Below are 6,000 nucleotides of genomic sequence, written 5' to 3'. Positions count from 1 at the left end.
ATATGTGTTAGGCTCGCCGCGTTAGATAGTGAGATGAGATCATCAGCAAAGGCTAGACAGTGTACACTGAGGTTTTCTTTCTTGTATCCAAGCTTCAGTCCTTCTTCTGATGACAATGTGGCAGTCCATTCCATGATGAGTTTTCTAGTACACAATTGAAGAGAATGCAAGAGAAACCATCCCCTGTCTGACTCCTGTCTGGATGGGAATGCTCTCAGGCATCCTACACCTGAAATTAACTTATTATTATTAGACTAATGAGTTGTATATTAAGCCTGCGTGTACAACACAATTGAAGAGCTCATGACTCAGTGCTCACAAATACACATTTTTTGTAAAGAATATTTTACGTAATTATTATTGCTGCTCCTGCGAGATCATGTTCACATTGCTGTGAAGTTCTGACCCCGCCTTACTTTTAGAACTGGTACTTAGGACAGAGAGAAAGGAAAGTTATTCATAGGGTGGGGTCGTTTCCGTTTGAAGAAAGGAAACTGCGAGAATGGAGGCTTGTAAGCGTCTCTTCGTTATCTTCTTGAAGATACCAGATCCCATTAGGCGGAGCACAAGGAAATCACCTTCATATAACGTTATATTTTTAGTGTGTAAATTCCGATATTTACTTCTGTGTTATGCATCATAATTATTAAAAATGCTTATCTTATTTTACGGAATGTGATATTATGATGGACGATTTAAGGGATTTATAATTAGAACAGTAAATGTTTATGTTATCATCTGCAATATTATTGTGGTAAATTCCTTTAATTTTATACTTGAATATTCTGCACTGTTATCGTAATTGGCGAGAATATTTCCCTTATAGGCAAGACAAATGTTAATGTGTTTTTGGTGCTGGTACGAATTAAAAGAAAAAAATGGAAAGGGGAAATAATCAAAATAAAAGTTTATTGTGTTGTGGATATCAGCGTAGCGTACTCGACGAAGAATGAATCTGTGTTTTTATCTAATGAATTCCATTTACTTGTACTCATTATAGAGATTCATTAATGGAGTATATTAGATATTAAATTACGACCTGTTATCTCATCAAAATTATTGTTTGGGTAGAACATCTGTTCGCACGTTAAGCGTAATTTTCTTACTCAATGGTCAGCGTTAAAATTCCAGCACAGCTGTCTTCATATTTATTGTTACACTAAATACATGTTTCTTAAGTTAATACCATTCTTTCACTATCTCTTGTCTCCAAAGGTCAATCAATCAATCAATCAATCAATCAATCAATCAATCAATCAATCAATCAATCAATCAATCAATCAATCAATCAATCAATCAATCAATCAATCAATCAATCAATCAATCAATCAATCAATCAATCAATCAATCAATCAATCAATCAATCAATCAATCAATCAATCAATCAATCAATCAATCAATCAATCAATCAATCAATCAATCAATCAATCAATCAATCAATCAATCAATCAATCAATCAATATTATTATTATGATTAGTAGTAGTAGTAGTAGTAGTAGTAGTAGTAGTAGTATCAATTTAATGGGCTGACTCGGCCTAAGCAAGGAGTCACCCTCTTGATTATGAAACTACAGGTACATATATGTACAAATATTTACAACAGAAATAATAACACCGGTACATGATATTACTATTGGAACTTTGGTGACTGATTCTAGTTTCCACAGGCGTTGTATTTCTATTATTGTTATTATTATTATTATTATTATTGTTATTATTATTATTATTATTATTATTATTATTATTATTATTATTATTATTATTATTATTATTATTATTATTCATTTCTTCATTTTTCGTCTCACCCTCTTCGGGGAACTTTCAATTTATCGTTTCTCTGCGCGTCGTTCTTTTCTTACTGCCCAGTATTACTTCATTCTTTCTGATCTTCATTTCTTCTCGTCCTCCGAGATAATCGGTTCGGATTTTAATGTTCGATCGAATAGTGAATTTTTTGTAATTTTTAATTCTACCGGTCTTTTTCTGTTCCTTTAAACCAGATGGGTGTTGTTTTGCGGTTACGAATGAAGTCAAAGTGTTGTTTGGATAATCTACTAGAGTTCATTCTGAAAAGATGACCGTGAAAATTGATCCTTCCTTTCTGCTTAGTATCTGAGAGTTTTTCAATTTTCTTTTAGGCTGTAGTGTTTCATTCATTCTTGATGTATATTATCATAACATTCTTGTCCTATGATCATTTTAATATTTTTCCTTTAGCTGGAGTTCATTCCTGTGGCCTTTGGAATTCGTGTTTAGTGTTTCTGCTGCGTATAGTGCCTCTGCTTTAATCAGTGTGTTATAATGCTTAATTTTTGACCCCATGAAATGGATTTCTTGTTCTATGTTTTTCCTGGATCCCATTGCTCTGTATTCAACAGCATTCCAACTAACCCACTCTTCGAGATATTTGAATACGTTTAATATTTCAATTGTTTGTTCTTGGACTTTTCAGTTATTTATGTGGCTGGTTATTGTTTGTCAAGATATTGATTTTTTCGAAGGAGATATCAAGAACTATTTTATTATTTTTTATTATTTCTATTATTATTATTATTATCATCGTTTCATCACCTGGTGTTACTTAGTGGAAACGTAACACATCGGTAACTCTCAGCTTAGAGGGAATTATTGTAAGTGTCAGTAAAATTATTGACACATTCTTCTCGTAATTAAGGACTTCACCAACTGCAGCAAGAATTTGGTTCCACTTTCTTGAGCATGTAAGTACCAAATGAAGTGACAGAGATCGTGTGCATGGTCACCTCCTTATTTTCTTCTGTTAATGATTTAGCATCGCGTTAACACGTACTGGTTTTCAACCTGAGAATACAGTGGTCGTGGCTTAAATTAAGGCACATTCACAGATTTTAATAATAATAATAATGTTATTGCTTTTTCGTCCCACTAACTACCTTTTTGACCGCGCGAGTTGGTCGTGCGTTTAGGGTCACGCAGCTGTGAGATTGCATTAGAAGGAGAGTGGGTTCGAATCCCATCATAGGCAGCCCTGAATATGGTTTTCTATGGTTTCCCAATTACACACCTTTTCTAAAGCCATGGCCGATACCTTCCCAATCATAGCCCTTGTTCATCTCTCCGTCGCCGAAAATATTCGATGAGTTAGCCCGACGCGACGTGCCGGAATGTTGTCCCGTAGGAGTACTTTTACGTGCCAGTAAATCTACCCACGGGAAGCTGACGCATTTGAGCACCTTCAAACACCACCGGACTGAGCCAGTGTCGAACCTCCTAAGCTGGGGTCAGAAGGCCAGCGCACTGCTGTCGGAACTACTCAGACCGGCTCGTAAAATGCTTTTAGTCTGAAAATGATAAAAACCAAAAGTAACCTCGGGGATGCTGAGCATTTGGTCTCACCTTCTTCCAATTGCGATTTCTCATCTATACGACCAGAAGTGCGGGGCAAGCTAAGTGTATAAAACGTGCGTTTTATATACTGTAAACTGTAGAAATGATGCATATCGTAAACTGCGGAAGAAGGTATAGTCAATCTTGCAACAGGTTCCCCTTTAAATTATTTCCAACTCCTGTTCCATGAAAATGCCAATTTGAATGATAATTTTACTGTCTTCGGGGTATAAATGCCGTAAGGACCAAGCACGACACTGGAAATGTTATGTACTAGTCAACCCACCGAACTTAACAGATCTTCCACAAATCAAAAAGTCGACTGTGTGGGCAACGCTGATATTTTCAATGCAGCTGTCGCCTACAAACAGTCTTAAAGAACACCGATTTCACCTGGGACTCAATTCACTTTCATAGCATCAACCGACTGCGCTCTTGAGGTCGCCAATAATGCAAATTAGCGGTGCCAAAAACGAGCAAGTTGACTGAGCATTTTGGGTTATACAGCTGGGACCTACCAATTCTGCAGGCCTGAAGATGGTTTTCCGTAGAATCGATAGCCGAACAAATATGTTAAAATAGATTTGAGTTTGAATGCGTACCCTGAACCGATGAACACTGCTGAAGAGGATATTACAATGTTTCAGGATAGTACGCAGAAGGGGATTGCCCTATCCTATCTCATCGTGAGACGTAAGCTGACAAGGAGGACAACATCAGTCGAGTCTATAACCAGGAGATTTCACTACCGGCCTTGCTGAATCAATATGTTAGAGGCTATTGCAGTCGCCGGGAGGTAAATCGCCACAAGGAATGTGCCTTTGGTCTTGGCGAAATACACAGCTCCATTAATATTAGAAGAGTATGTCTTTCGTAAGGTTGATGATAGCTCACACAGGCTCGATCCTGGCTCAGTCGGATGGTAGTTGCAGATACTCAGATACAGCATCCTCGTGTCGGAAAAATTACCGGCAAATGAAAGAACTCCTGTGGGATAATAATCTGCCGCCCCGACGAGTCCGAATACCGTTGAAGTAGCTAGTAAGGTGAGAAACCGTGATTAAAGTTTGTCCTTTCGTTTTGGTTGTCTATGGACCGTATTTGACAATCTGTGCAGTATTTTTGGCCTTCTTTGCCTTCACTAAATGCCAGTATATTTTCTCCTACTTCCTTCTCCTGTTTTACTGTGTAGGTCGTCCCTTATCGCACTAGTGATTCTCCAGTCTCCTGAAAACCACGGAACGTTTCTACGAGTTGTCTAAATAGATTCCTGTCCATGATATAATCTTCCACATACCCTATTTTTGTCAAGTCCAACCTCACTTCTCGCAAACATTTCACCTGTGTGTTCCTCCTCCTGAAGAATTAAGAAATTATCTTGGTTAGCCTGTTACTGTCCATCCTCAACAAGTGTCCATAGACCTGTACCCTTCTCTTCCTCATTAGTTCAACCAGTCTGTTCTTTGTTAGATTTGAGCCCTCTCGCTATATTTTATAATTGAGAAAAAATGTTTTCTTAGTATTTCCCTTTCTCTCTCCCGGGAATCTTCAAGTCCAACTTTTCCAATCATGCCCATTGTTCTTGCTGCATACAGGTTTAACAATCGTGTCTAGATCGTTCAATTTAGCCCCATAAGATAGAAATTATTATTATTATTTTTATTATTATTATTTTCTAAGTTTCACTATTATATATATTATACATATATTTTTACACAAACCTGTCTAACTTTCGATTAGATTACTTTTCTTTATTAGTATTACGTTGTTAAGCAGCAATGTTAGGTTACGTCAATAGTGTTTATAAATTGGCACTGTAATAATACTATTAGTAAATAGCAATAACCCGCGGGATCCACCCGCAGTATATCACGTTGTTCAAGTTGCAAAGTTGTTAAGTTTCGTGGTATTTGAGTGATAGCCATTATCTCTTGAAGTGATAGAATGTACAGTTATGTTATTTCAACAGACACTTGAACATATATATAAAAAATGAAAAAAATGTGTTATTTTTTTCTGCACTTTGGTAACTTGTTAAACATAGGCTGCGTGCACACCGAGCGCGCTTCGCATAGTGTGTCGCGTGTTGCTCAAAGCGAAGCGTCACGCTAAGCATAACCAGTGCTTTGTTCCTAAGCCAGGTGTTCACACCGTCCGCGCTCTGCTGCGTTGAACGCCTACCTTACAGCTAAGCGAAGCACCAGACAACGCGCTTAGCGTTACCTAGCTCGTTCTGAAGCTGTGGAAGAAAGGAAATTATTCATTCAGTGTTTCAAAGAGAAGAAATATGGAACCCAGGACATAAAAACTATAAAAATGTAACTGTTTTGCAAAGTAAGTGGACTTAAGTATCTACAACAGTTTTATCGCATTCCTACTAGGGATGGGCTCGACTGAAGCCTGGAATCGAGAGCGTCGACTCCATCGACTCCGAACACCGGTCTCGGTTCGCATGAAGCCTCTCGACTCCAAGCGAAATTGACTCTCATTGCGGGGCCGCTAGCGTGTCGAGGTGCGGAAAATAACATGAAATATCATACATGGTGCTGCTCATTTGCCCATTGGGTTTTCTTTAAAGAGTATTGTAGAGTGAAGTACGATATCGTTAACGAAGACGACGAGCGTAATTGTGTA

This window comes from Anabrus simplex, chromosome 1 (genome assembly GCF_040414725.1).
Source record: "Anabrus simplex isolate iqAnaSimp1 chromosome 1, ASM4041472v1, whole genome shotgun sequence".
Lineage (NCBI taxonomy): Eukaryota > Metazoa > Arthropoda > Insecta > Orthoptera > Tettigoniidae > Anabrus > Anabrus simplex.
Note: the sequence above shows the minus strand (reverse complement) of the source record.